We start from the raw sequence: 15480 nt of genomic DNA on the forward strand, positions 1-15480 counted from the left end.
CGAGTTCCGTTATACTTCACTCCTTTAAATGGCTCCACGGTAGGGTACTCGTCCTCTTCAAACAGCATGTTGATCTCGGTCCGAGAGATAGACGACAGATCACATAGATGTGCAAGAGAAGAATGAATTGCTTTCTGTCATTTCCATTTCTTATTTATACCTTTTTGAAAAATCTTATCTCAGATGTCGCCATCCAATAAAAATCAAACGGATATAATGCGGAAGCAGGACCCCCGGGAGTGATCCCACTCGATCGGTATTCCTTTCTTCTGCCGTCTTTTTTTTCGACTGTAAACACTGAGTCTCCAGGGACCATAGTGTTCTTCCGTACCGTATTGCTCTTTCTGGCCACAAGGCCGGTGGTTTGTTTCATAATTACCGTGAATTCAAATAAACTAGTGTATACTGTAGCTCTACACTGAATTACAAAACAATTACATCTCACTTGAAAAGCGCTTTATTGATTGCTGAAATGCCTTTACATGGAATGGCGACGTTATTAAAAAAGAGGCATTTGTTAGTGTTACGTTTGGGGGGGGCTCTAGTCCGGGGGGAGGGGGCAACAGTCGAGGGGGCTATAGTCGACCACACGGGGAGGGGGGCATTAGTTAAAGGGGGCAATCGTCCACACGCCTCTTTTGCTACTCTTAGTATCTATCCGTAAACTGTAAACCCGTGTACCCACATAACACAAGGCAGTCCGTCGGATGTCCGACAGATTTCGGGGTCGGATGTTGAGCACATCTTTTTTATATCCTCCGGACAGCCCGATATCCGATTTGGATGTCCTATGGATGTATTTTTTTTAGGTTTTGACCGCCCTCAACAGTGCCGTCGGACATTCTAAGGATGTCCGAACGGGCTTTCCTATTGTCGCGGGTGAAAAGGGAGATTGGTTATCTCTTCGCAGAGATGAGTCATCCGCTCTTTGGACAACGCTGCGATCGTGATGAAGAAATTATCGGGAGAAAATCGCTCTAAGAAAGATACGCAGATACGCAGTCCGTAAGGGGAGTAATTCGCGCAACGGTATAAAACGCTACCCCGAATCTGCGTTAGATGAGTCTCCATCGGGTGAGCTCCCGGAGCTGGGCTCCGTAAGAGGAGTTCCCTGGTTTCCCAAGAGGTCTTCAGACGCTTCTCCAACTTTTGCTCGTTACCCACGCAGCTCGTTGCCTGAGAGTAAACGAAGTCGTGCTGCAGTCATTGTTTGCCGATGCCGAAGAGGACAAACCAACGGCTACCTAGTTGCCTAAGAGACCCCAGCCGACGATTACATCCGCTTCGAGAACTGTCAAGCGTTCCGGTAGAAACTTCACCTACCCCAGCCTCATCGTTGGAGAGTGGAACTTCCTTTGTTGGTGAAGCCCTAAATTTTGAAGGTCCTATTCCAAAGGACCATTTGACCGAAGAAGCTGACAGTCAGGGTGAATCAGTCGAGACTTCAAGAGGCTTATAGTCGGATCCAGAAACCGAGGTTGATTTGAGAGCGGCAACGAGTCCAGTTGTTCCGGTCGGGGGACAACAATTTGTAGTGCCATCAAGGCATATTGAGCAGCCGCAAAGACAAGCTATGGAAGCTGTCAGAAAATTTATTAGCCCGCCAATCTTCTGAAAAAATTCAGAAGAAGATGCGCACCAATGGATGGAGCGCTTTGAATAACATTCTACCCACAACAGATGGGGTGATAATGGGAAAAAAATTTTTTTTGAAAAGTATTTTGATGACGCCGCCAGGAGCTGGTTCAATTGTGCAAGGCTCCCGAACGAGTGAATGGTAAATCTCAAACGGCCGGAAGATATGCGATTGCAGCGCCTCTTCCGTGGCCGAAGGCAGGGGGTTTAAATAAAAATAAAAAAAAAAAAAAAAAAAGGAAAATCCTTAAGACTATCCGGGAAATACAAAAAACACTTAAACAAGTAAGCGCAACCGGAAAGAAGAAAAACGAAGGAGTAAAAGTCCCTTATTTGCCAAGAGGACGCAAGCTGATTTTGTTTAGTCTCATCAACCTTCGTGGATCGCAGAAGATTAGTACAGCCGGGTCGCCTGTCTTGAAGAAGGGGGACCTGTCGCGGGTGAAAAGGGAGATTGGTTATCTCTTCGCAGAGATGAGTCATCCGCTCCTTGGACAACGCTGCGATCGTGGTGAAGAAATTATCGGGAGAAGTTCGCTCTAAGAAAGATACGCAGATACGCAGTCCGGAAGGGGAGTAATTCGCGCGACGGTATAAAACGCTACCCCGAATCTGCGTTAGATGAGTCTCCATCAGGTGAGCTCCCGGAGCTGGGCTCCGTAAGAGGAGTTCCCTGGTTTCCCAAGAGGTCTTCATACGCTTCTCCAATTTTTGGTAATGGTTATCCCTTTTGTTTGAGTTAAACCATTGTTTAGAATTGAAGTCATCACTTGTTGTATTCGCTTGTTCTTGTTATAATACAACTCGTGTGACAATATGGCTATAAATGTGACATGTATTGGACCTCTAATCTTGAAAAAACATTAGGCTATATCAGGATACGAACTCGGGTCTCCCACACCACAGTCGAATATTGTTCCACTGTGCCAATCTATGCACATATTAGATGTCATTTTCGAACAATCCAATCGAATGGTTGTAAAATACTTGAGATTTTTCAATAACAAATCACATACAGGATTTTTAAGAAGTCAAGATGATATCAAACTTAGGTTAAACCAGACTGTATATATTGAAATTAAACAATTTATGCTAAATATTTTTTGAATTTTAAACTTCAGCATGATTTATTAAGTTTAAAGTAGTTTTTTATTATTTGAAATTAAAATCCTATCACAAGTATACTTGCTTTGAATATTATTAGATGCCGAATAATATTTATTTTCTGTAATTTAATTTCCAATGGCTTGGTTCCCGTAAGCTAAATGGAAAGCCTGTGCAAACAAACTCACGACTTACATATAATTTATTCATGTTTTGTAATAAATTTAAAAATAAACCATCCGGCAAATAGATAATTACTCCTTTATTTTTTCAATTTTTCATATTAAATGCTGGACTTAAAATAAAAATATGTTCAAGGGTAAAATTTGAACACGGTTAAGTTTTCCCCTTTTGGAAACAAAGAAATTTTGACAATTAATAATGAAAGTTAGTGATCGGCCCCAATTAGTTCTAATCGAGTTACCCGCCCCGCACCGATAAAGTGCATTCAGGGTTGAATTGAGGGGCCACTTTTTCAACCGGGGCGGTGCGGGGAAAAATTTGAGGTTAACCCGTTGCCCCGAAGCAATTAAAAAAAAAACGCCGTTCTTTCGGTTTCAGAGTAAAAATCGGGGCAAGCGTGTAGAACGAGCTATTATCGGGGTTGTTATCGGATAGATCGGGTGAAACAGTCAATCGATAATGTTTTTTGCATTGATGATTCGATTGATTGTAATCCAATTGATTGCAAACCCCAATTGAATTCGGGGAGAAGAATTTTCCACCCTGAGCCACGCCTCGATGGCCCGAAATGAGAAACCCGATTTGCAAAAAAGCGCCCCGATTGGCTCGAGGCCGATCCTTAAATGAAACAATTGAAAATCTTCTTGGCTGTTGGAAGGAGGTCCGTAGAATATAATTTTCGCACATCCATTGCACTTCCAAAGTGACTAGCCGACGGACATCCCTGGAACTACCCATTGAGTACATAGATATCTAACGGATGTTCGGCCATGATTCGGACATCCGACGGCAGAAATGTGCTATATGGGTAACTATTTGTATTCCTTGTGCATTTCTCTTCTTGCTGGCGTCCAACAATTAAACATCCTTGCCGAGCTCCTGTGGAATTTTTATTGTTCAACACATTAGAGCTCATCCCCGATTACCCGAGAAATGGCTTACAACCGAAAGATATTGGCGCAAAACAAAAACACATTTGATATGTGTCGCACCAGTACCTTCCGGTAATCAGTCGTGTGTGAAGGGTAATTGGGGCCGAGTCCTACCAGAATCAATTTTAAGTAATTTTGTTTTCGTCCTTTTTGGTTGAATTATCATCATCACCTTTTACGCGTTAAAAATGTTACCAAATTTAATGAAATGTTAGTTAGCTATCGTTAACTGACAGATCAAATTTGGTGAAAATTACTTGGAGAATTAGCGCGTTAACTTTCCGTTAACTATGGGTAAGGTTAATTTCGCACACCTCTGTGTGGAACTACGGCCATGTTCAAATCTTTATTATTATTTTCCTACTGTCACGTCCAAGTTCCTGGTCCGTGTGAGGGGGGTCAACCTGATTGTGGATGTTACAGTAGGAAAATTTAGTTCAGAGTTTCTTTTCTTTTTCTCCCCTGCTTTAGCCTATCGCCTGCGGCTCTCGGAACCTCCCGGCAGGGTCGTAACGGTTCTCAAACAGATGTTAAGAGATCTATAGATGTTAAGAGTCTCAAAGATGTTAAGAATCTCATAGATGTTATGAGATATAAACAGATGTTAAGAGTATTTACCGTTAGTTGACCTTGTCCTCCTTAAGAGTGAAACTTTCTCCCCTCTTCTAACCATCACGTTGACCTTCACGATGGAGCGCAACAGTGGAGATAACAGAAACCATTCTGCGGTAATGGATGTTATTCTAGGATTATTTTATGCAAATAAAAGATATTGGGGTATTGCAGACGCAGACCAAGAATATCTTGATATAATTCCCAAAATTGCTCCTTATTTCTATATAGCGGAAGGGAAACATTATCCTGGTAGAAAACAATTAGAAGAAGTCAAAAACTAATGTTTGGTGAAAATTTAAGATATCGGCTAAAAATTTCTCCAGAAAAAAAGTTTTCATTTGAAGAATATACTACACCATATAGTGATGCTGATTTACATTGGTTCTGGACTTATATGGAATCAGAGTATGGCTATCTATTTAAAAATGCAAGAACTGGGAAAGAATTTTCTCAATGGGTAAAACAAAAACATGAAAGGCAAAGAACAGAACGTGCTCCTGTAAGATCACATGGATACACTCTACCGGGATATAACTTCTGTGGACCAAAAAATTCGGTGGAATTTGTTCCTACAACTATGTTAGATGCTATATGTCAATATCATGACTTAGTACAGTAACCGTCATTCACTTTGAACGCTTTTGCGTTTTACCATAAGCGCCCGTGTTAAATGCGCATGACTCCGACCCGCTTATTCTACTCTAACATATAAGCTATTTCTTATACATTTATATCGCTTAATAGCTAAGACAATTTTCTATTTAGCGGTGAGATTGAAAAAATTTTTTGATTGCTTGTTTTTCCGTCAAAGTAAAACCCAGCTATCTTTGAACATGGTGTTTCTTACATGTTAGCTTATGGAGAAAGGGTGTTTTTATTTATTTATTTGTACACAAACGGCTTGAACCATTTGCATGCCGTTTGTTGGCATTGATACGGATTTCGTTCTTCTGTAGATGCTAGAAATCCCCTGGTACTAACTTATGATATGAATTCCCTGAATTAATTTTTTGTCGACACACGTGTAATTTTAAGCGAATCGGCGCGGTGTCCCCCCTCTGGCATACTCCCAGTACCACCCGCTGAACCTTTGTTCAGCGCGCGCTTGTAAGTACAAAGAAGAGGGTGGTACTAAAGCGATATAAATGTTTAAGAAATAGCTTATACGTTTGACCAGAATAAGCGGGTCGGAGTCGTGCGCTTTTAACACGGGCGCTTATGGTAAAACGCACAAGCGTTCAAAGTGAATGACGGTTACTGTATATCGAAATAGACCAAATTCACTAGAAAGAGATGACAAAAAAGAATTTGAATTTATGATTGATAATTGGGCACAAGCTAATGCTGGAAATGGATGGACTGGGCCTACTCATTCTGAAAGAAATAGAGTAATTCCATTAATCGAGACAATATTTGCAATGAAAGATGCTGTTGGTAGCGAAAGTCCATGGACAAAAGCTTTAATGCCATCATTGTTAAAACCATTTTTTTACAGACTACAAACTACACATAAAAGATAATTGGAGGGATGAATATCTAAAATTATCGAGAGTAAAAGATAGTCCGTTAGTCTCTATGGACAAAATGTAAGATAACTCTTTTATGAGTATATGAAAACATAGAGGAGATCCAGCATATCAAGCATTAAACGACGCTTTCAATGAAATGGAAGATGTTAAAAATTGGTGGAATTTTCAATCAGTAAGAGCTCCAGAAAGTAGGGCAATAGCCTTCAAAAATTTTCATGAATTTGAAAACACGGATCACGTTGAAAGATTGGCAAATGGAATGATAAAGTTTCAATATATACCTGAATCAGATAAAATTATTATGAATTATAATTCACCAGATGGTAAAATTTACCCAATTAATTTCGTTTGAGACGGTAGAATACCAACAATACTATGGTCATGGAGTCAAAATCCATCTGCATGAATTCAATCTCCATATTCTACGCAGAAAATTCCATATGCTATTCATAAATGGCATGAATCTAAAGATGTAAAAATTAAAGGTGTTAATTGGGAACCTACATATGCTACTTTGTTTACATTAGCAGATCCATCTAGATAATTTGCTGAATCACCAGGACATCGAAAAATCTTTGAAACATTTCAAACTATAGAAGAAGCAGAAGTAGCCGCAAAAAAATTAGTTAAAAAATCTCAATTAAAAGATGGACCAGGAGAAAAACGAGATAGAGAAGACGACGTAGAAGAGCATGGCGAAAATAAACATCCCAAATTAGTGTTGCAATCAGTCCCTCTCTGATGGTAAATGGAGCGGCTCGTCGACTGGCGAGCGGTTTCAGTTAAACAAGCCGAATGTGGAAAAGGGACTTATGCTAAGCTAAATAATAAAAGACTACAAAAATGACTAGGGACAAAATATATTGACACTTACGCGGAAGTGGCCAGGCATACGCCGCAACCCTTCCTTAGGTTTCGATCTCACACACGTGAAACGAAATGACGTTCAGCTACACGTCAGTACACACAACTACTACCACACACCCTTGAGAGACCATCCTTTTGGGCCGCTTGCGCCCTCTAGTGAGGCTACGCAAGGGCCTCGGGGTACAAACAGGGAACTGAGAGGAATGGGTAAGGGGATAAATGGGCCGTCTGCTACATTCGGCCTTTCCTGACTCGATTTGAATTAAGATAAACACACAGACAGAGGAATCACATCGAAAAGAAAAAAAAAAAAAAAAAGAGAAGAGAAGAGAAAAGGGAAAGGGATATTAAAGAGACATACACACATACATATCAATCTCTATATCTTTTCGGGGGGATTACTGTTCTTCCTGATCTTGTTCTTGTTGGAGGAGGAGGAGTTTCTACTGCTTCTGGCGGATCGATTGGTTGAAGTACGGGACGGACGGGTGGTGCAGCTATCACATTTTCGGTTGGTTGCTGAACCGCGTTTTCATCCGGCTCATCCGGCCAATCGTCCCACTCGACGTCTTCTCTTGGGTGGAACATTCGGATTTGGACGACATGAACATTAAAGCGACGGAAGCGCTTCTTCTGACGTTTCGCTGGCAAATCCTCCACCAAATACGTTGTTGGGCAGATCTTTTTCACGATTTGAAATGGACCAACATACTTAGGCAGGAACTTTTTGGTCTTGTTTTTCTTCTTCAATTTTCTTCTAACGAGCACCAGCTCACCAGGTCGGAGGTCTCGAACAATTCTGCGCCGTTGGTCAACCAGGCGTTTTGACTTCTCCTGTTTTCTGATGATGTTGAGACGTGCGGCTTCTCGTAGTTCTCCGACACGAGCAAGAAAAATGTCGAAAGGTTCCGGTCGTTCTTTCGGCCACGGGAAATGATTCTCCAATGTTGTGAAGGGAAGTCGGCCATACACGAGCTGAAATGGTGAAATTTCGACCGTACTTTGTCGAGCTGTGTTGATTGCAAACACTGCTGCCGGCAGATGGCGATCCCAATCATCGTGATCCGTGTTGACGTACGCTGCCAGAGCTTGCGTCATCGTCTTGTTGACTCGTTCGACCAATCCAGATGTTTGAGGATGTTCTGCTGTAGCAAACACGTGATGCGTTCCCCACTCCTTGACGTTATCCTCCATAAGATGGGAAGAGAATGCGGTGCCTTGATCACTTATAATTCTAGTGGTCACACCGTGACGGAAATTAATGTTTTCTCTCACGAACTCGACCACAAGTGCGGTGGTAGTGTCTGCTACGGACGCCGCTTCCACATATTTAGTTAAGTAGTCGATACACATTAAAATATGTTTCTTTCCTCCAGTGGTAGTTTTAAAGGGACCAAGATGATCCATCCCGACAGTATGAAACGGACGATCAGGTGGGGGAATAGGTTGCAGCTGTCCAGCAGGAAAACCAGGGATACACTTATGGAATTGACAGTAATTACATGATAACACAAATTTTCTTACACTTTTGCGAAACTTTGGCCACCAATAGCGTTCAGATACACGAGCGATTGTCTTATCTATGCCCATGTGACTAGAAGAAGGGTCATCATGGCAGAATTCAATAATTTCTCTACGTAAAATGGACGGGACACACAAAAGAAATTTACGACCTTGGGAGGGATTTTTCTTATATAATACTTTACGACAGAGTTTGAAGTTTTCTGACACTTTACCAGGGGTATTTGATTTCAACCAATTAATAATGGGACGCAGTTGGCTATCCAATTGTTGTTGGAACGCCAACTCAGCGCTATTCATGCCCGTAGGCTTTCTACTATCCAGAATACATACTACATGACCGATCTCGGAGCCACTGGGTCCAATACAGGATTCATCAGGGTTTCGAGATAGGGCATCGGCCACCAAATTATCTATTCCTTTAACGTGGCGTATTTCAAAATCAAATTCCTGCATAGCAAGAATCCATCTAGCGAATTTCCCATTGACTTCTTTTTTTGACCACAACCATCGAACAGCTGAGCTGTCCGTCAACACTGAAAACCGTCGACCGTATACATACCATCTAAACTTTTTTAAAGCCCAAACAATAGCCAAACATTCCAACTCGTTTGCGTGATACTTCATTTCGGCATCGGTCAGTCTCCGGCTGGCGTAAGCAATAGGCCGTAGTCCTTCACCTCCGTCCTGCATCACGACGGCTCCAAGGCCTACCAGGCTTGCATCCGTCTGCACAATTACATCGATGTTCTCATCGAAATGAGCCAGCACAGGCGATGATACCAATATTTTCACGAGTTTCTCCTTGGCGGCTTCTTGTGCGTCAGTCCATCTCCATACGGCATTTTTCTTCAACAAGCCGTGTAATGGATGCGCCATCGACGCGAATTCCGGGACGAACCGACGGTAGAATGATGCGAGGCCAAGAAATGCTCTCAGTGACTTGATGTTGTTGACTTTAAAGTTGACGAGGGAACTGATTTTCGCTGGGTCGGGCCGTATGCCTTTTTCGTCGATGATATGGCCTAAATGAAAAATAATATTAGTTGCGAAAATACATTTTGAAACGTTCAACGTTAATCCAGCCTTTTCTAGAGCTTTCAACACACAGTCTAACCGCTCTTGATGTTCCTCAAAAGACTTTCCAAATACTAGAGTATCATCTAGATATACGAGGCACATTTGCCACTTTAGACGGGCCAGGACGCGATCCATTAGCCTTTGAAAGGTAGACGGCGCATTGTTCAATCCAAAAGGCAAACGAACGAATTCATACAGGCCGTCTGGTGTTACAAAAGCAGTTTTACATGTGTCAGCCTCTGCTACAGGTACTTGCCAGTACCCAGACATTAAATCTAGACTTGAAAAATATTTTGCACCGGCGATACGGTCAAATACATCGTCCATGCGGGGTAGAGGGTATACATCTCTCTTAGTAACAGCATTCAGACGCCGATAGTCTACACAAAACCTATAGTCACCTGATTTCTTCTTAACTAATACCACCGGAGCAGCCCAAGGGCTAAAAGAAGGACGAATGATGTGCTGTTTGAGCATTTCAGCTATTTTCTCCGTGATGATTCTTCTTTCAACAGCAGAAACGCGGTACGGCACGCAGCTTATTGGTCGAGCATCGCCGGTGTCGATGGCATGTTCCGTCATGTCTGTCGATCCCAAATTGCCATCTGCTGGTGGAAAGCACCGTCGACGTCGCGCCAAAAGCTTGAACACCGCATCTCTCTCCGCCGCTGACAAGTTTTCGCCAACACGCGCATTTTTCCATACATTCGCTTCCTCCAGATGTATAAGTGAACAGGCTAGCATATCCGGCTGATCCTCTTGAACGATGAAAGTTTTATCCGGATCGACTTCGATGCTGTCTATAAATGCTAAAAAATCTTTACGTTGTAGATTGAGAGAACAAGTTTGCAGATTAAGAACAGGAACTTTAAGTTTTCCGGCTTCTACTTTAACAACACAACATGGGATAACCCATTCACTACCCGGCTGGGCACACAAATTTGCTCTGATCATCGCACTACCTGAAAAATTTCTTGCCATCCTAGCGCGTACAAAACAAAGTGATTCGGGTGGTATAATTGTTGACTGAACTACTTTCACTGTTTTGCCTGTTGAGCGCCTACCCGGTTGATTCTCTTGTTTCAGCGATTCAATTAACTCATCAGACACAAACATAGGATTTTCTTCCTCATTACAAACAAAATTCACTTCTTCGATACCAGCAAAACGAACTTTCTTAATTCCCGACGAACAAGAATAGCTGGACTTCATCACAATTTTATCATTTTCTACTATTAAATTTGTTTTGCTTTTAATAATCCAATCTGACCCGAGGATCGTCGCAAATGGGCACGATTTTACAACTGCAACTTCTTTTAATTCTACTACCCGATTGCTCCACTTTATTTTTAAAGGCAACAAAGAATCAACAACTACTCTTCTATTATCAACACCAGTTAATTTTAACGATAACTTAATCCTATTTGAGGGGAGCATCTTTCTTACTACGCTTATCCTAATAGCAGACATACTTGCACCGGAATCAACGAGTGCAATTACTTCACCAATATTCTCAATAAATACCTTTACAAGCGGAAGTAGGGGTCGACAGGGTATATATGCGTAGCCGGTGAGCACGGTCCCTGCTCCTAGCTTCCGGCTGTACCTTTTCCCGATGCTGTTGGACAATGGCGAGCGATATGACCAATCACTCCACAGTTGTAGCATTTTCTTTTGCTTGGATCAACCCATCCTCCTCCGCCACGTCCAGTTCCACTTCCTCCACCACGATCACTTCCGCCTCCTCCACGCCCGGCACCACGATTTCCAATAGCCATCTTGCTGAACTGTGCAGTCAGTTGGTTAACTAGCTGGTTGCCAAATGCTGCTAGAGTCGCGTTTAGATCAGGAACAGTAGGTGTAGTCGTTGTTCCGGGTGTAGCTGCTGGCTGAGCTATTGGTGGAGCTACTGGTGGCGCTACTGATGGGGGGAAGACACGTGATGCAACACCGAGGGTCTCCAAAGCACGAATCCGCTGGATAAATTCCGCGACGTTGGCTGGGCGGTTCGCTGTCATGGCGGCCACATGTTGCCAACTGGCCAGGCCATCTATTAGAAAAGCTACCATCTTCTCTTCGTTAAGGGGGATTGGGGCAACACGTAACAATTTATGCTTATCTAAAGCGTACTCAATACCTGATTCATCGACTTTCTGTCGTCTCTCTTCTACCAACCTGAGCCATTCACCAACATGTAAACGTGGGGAAAAATTCGTGGTGAACGCTCCAGACCAGTCAGCCCAGGTTGCATGCGTATGGCCTGTGTGAATATGCCAATCCAACGCTGTTTTCAACAGACGCCTTGCTGCTACTTGAATACGCTGTGCGTCTGTCCATCCTTCCGCCACAGCAACTCTGTCTACAAAATCTACAAAATCTTGCGGGAAATCCATTAATTTACCTTCAAAACATGGAATGGAGTCGACAGCCGCATTTGCTATACGTGGAATGGGTAAAACTGGAGCTTGGGGAAGATTTTGCTGTTGCTGCTGGTTCTGTCCGGCTGCTGCATTGTTGGCCAGCTGTTGCACCAAGTTCGCCGACTGTTGACGCTGTTGGTCCAACGCGTTCAAAAGATCTGCCGCCTGATTTTAGGCAGCTAGTCGATCTTGGCCCATTGCCGTCGTGAGATTTCTCAGCGCATCAATTAGATCCTGGGGCAGCGCCATGTCTGGTACCCCTGAAACTGCAGTTGCTGAAACTGGTAAATTAAATGTTAGCCTACTTGAGCCACCACGCAAGGATGGTGACGGTACGTGTGTAGTTGGCACTACTACTCTTGCACGTGTCACTGGTGTGACTGTGGTTTTGGTGTTTGAACGCGTTCTTATCTGAAATGGCACTGTAGATTCTCCACGTTTAGGTGGCATAAAAAAAAAAAAAAAACTATCGATATGACCAACCAGATTTACGGAACACAAAACAAAAAAAAATATTAATAAACAAACTTCAATCAAATTTAGGTGATATTAACGACACACAACGACGTGGTCGAACGCACGAAAAGAAAAAAAAAAATGGCGACTATCACACAGATTTAATACGCCACACACAAAAACAAAGGAGAAGACTTTCGTCTAGCCACGAGGTTTTACGCGCGAAAAGAAGAGGGGGGTTGGGTGGGCGCGAATTTTCTCAAAAAGAAAAATTCTCATGTGTCATACACAAGACACAAAAACCACAAAAAATGAACGAAATAACCGATTGTCAATGAAAGAGACGAGGGGCGTTACAAAAAAAAGAAAATGACGTGAATATTGCACGGGCAGTTCTCACAGAAAAATAATGATTTTACGAAACAAAGAGATTATGAAAAAAAAAGAAAAGAGAACTATTCAATGGCCCGTGCCCAACTCCTGACACCAAATGTTGCAATCAGTCCCTCTCTGATGGTAAATGGAGCGGCTCGTCGACTGGCGAGCGGTTTCAGTTAAACAAGCCGAATGTGGAAAAGGGACTTATGCTAAGCTAAATAATAAAAGACTACAAAAATGACTAAGGACAAAATATATTGACACTTACGCGGAAGTGGCCAGGCATACGCCGCAACCCTTCCTTAGGTTTCGATCTCACACACGTGAAACGAGATGACGTTCAGCTACACGTCAGTACACACAACTACTACCACACACCCTTGAGAGACCATCCTTTTGGGCCGCTTGCGCCCTCTAGTGAGGCTACGCAAGGGCCTCGGGGTACAAACAGGGAACTGAGAGGAATGGGTAAGGGGATAAATGGGCCGTCTGCTACATTAGAAATAGAAGAAACCGAAGAGGAACAAGTTATTCGTCCGGCAAGTCCCAACACAGCTAGACGTGTCGGTGAGGAGGCTCTAGCTAATGCCAGAGATACACCTAGATCATCAGAAGTGAATAAAGAAAATATTGAATCTGAAGAAATGAATGGATTAACCAAAGAGCAAAAGGAAACTGGAAAATTTCATGCAAATGAAATTGCTAAGAAAAGGGGACGATTTGAAGGATCAGGAACAGAGTTGGTTGGAGGCGTAACAATTGGTTTAGGTCCTCCTAGATCACTAATTCAATTGAAAAAAAACTGCATTTAATTGTGAGGTCATCATTAGAGATTTCCATTTGCTTGATTACGCATATGGTTCATCTAAATTTGAAGGAGACACATGGGTATTACGGGAAGAAAAACCCAGCAGCAGCACAAACTGATTTTGCTTACAATATAATAGATCGGTTTAAATATTCTAAACGTGTCGCTGCTCAGTGCATTCCATTAGATATTCCGTCGATGCGTTTAGATAATAAAGCTAAATGGGAAATAGCCAATATGCCATTGAATCGAATAAAATTTCTATGTTGATCAATGTCATTTCATGGACCAAGACACAAAGAAAATCAATTAATAAACACAACAAGACAGACATATATAGATGGCAGACCTTCATTAAATAATGTGGACAGAAAATTAATGTTGAAAATGTATGACCGCGAAAGAGATTATAATTGGATATTTGATGCCTCTACACAAGCTGCAAGTCTAGATACAGCAACAACTAGAAATACAATTGGACCCACATCCATTTCATCTTTAATTGAAAGTTCGGACGAAAACAGAAAGGCAAGATTGGGACAAACAGCAACTTCTTGGAATGGATATGGTGCTAGAAGATCTTTTCCCCAACTTGTAAAATTGGAAATAGGAGAACAACCAAGTAATGAAGATAGCAGTGGAGATCGATTATATGAATCGATGACTGATCACGCATTATCGGACGGGCCATTAACCTTTCCAATAATGGGATGGCCTTATTATGTTAGGAATAATGGAATTATTCATTCATTAAATGACTATAAGGTTAATAATACTACATATCCCGTTACTTCGGAAATTCCAAATATATCCTTTGTTGGTTTAAATTACCCAACTATGGCAGAATTTGCAAATAAATTTAGAGAAAAAAGAGCAAACACAATCGGTTTACTAGATTCTGCTGGATCATATACATTCGATAACACATAAGGCGCAGGAAAATGGAAAACGGGTACTTATATTGGTTCAAAAGCTGGAACTAATACTTCTTCACATTGTGGAATGATTCACATACCACCACTTCCATTATATGATAGTACAACAACATCGGAAGCACTTCACACTGATTTATGCATAAGTGGTACATTTGAATTAGATTTCACTGCACCAAAAGATAGTGTGCATTTGTATGCCAATCAAGCATTAGGTAAAGTATGGAATGATACAGTTGATGCTAGTATATATGTCCCTTCGGGGTTTATGGTTAAGATGGATTTAAAAGTAATAGAGCTCAATGGTTAACCGGAGCTAGGCAGTTTATTAAATCATCAATGTTGAAAAAAAGCGATAAAGATTTCAATGCAGCAATTGATATTGTATATGGTACAAATGATGTGTTGACTATTGGTTAATAAATTGTATTGATGCATCCAGAACAAAATACATATTGAGTTGGAGAACCACAGACAATACATTCACTAACATTACTAACTGGATCGGCTATTTCTATTAAAGAAGTGGAAAGTTGACAAAGTCTACATGAAGGTTCAAAAGATAAATGAATAGTGTTAGCAGAGCTAAAAAGAATTTCATGATTTTCATTGCATAATTTTTCAATTCTTGGACACCACCCAAAAAATTCAGATTCCATATTACGATGAATACTTAATAAGTGTTGAAAACTTGTTTACTTAAATCAGGAACGAAAGAATAAAATTTTTTTGCCACATTTACGGATTAAGTTTTTTCTTACAATTTAACAGTTCAGACATAGTCTTAAATTCAAATTTATAGCATCTATTCAAAATAGCAGTAGCTCCAGAAATACAAAAATGCCCCAATGTTTTATTAGAACAAATTCTTAATGGTGTACGTGGTAAAGAAATTCCCCTTTGATTCTTAACATTAATTGCAACTTCTTGCCATTCCATAATATTTTTAACTGATTCAATTCTACGCTCTCCAATATCAGGTTCATTAATTAATAATACACGTTTACCCGGAGCATCATT

General features: G+C 41.5%; 2 pseudogenes; both read left to right on the plus strand.

Annotated features, from left to right (window-relative positions):
- The first annotated feature begins 4543 nt into the window (after positions 1-4543).
- Positions 4544-6261, plus strand: LOC116928712 (annotated as a pseudogene).
- Positions 6262-13184: 6923 nt separating this feature from the next.
- On the plus strand, positions 13185-14770 carry LOC116928711 (annotated as a pseudogene).
- Positions 14771-15480: the final 710 nt, after the last annotated feature.

This window comes from Daphnia magna, linkage group LG8 (assembly GCF_020631705.1).
Source record: "Daphnia magna isolate NIES linkage group LG8, ASM2063170v1.1, whole genome shotgun sequence".
Taxonomy (NCBI): Eukaryota; Metazoa; Arthropoda; class Branchiopoda; order Diplostraca; family Daphniidae; genus Daphnia; species Daphnia magna.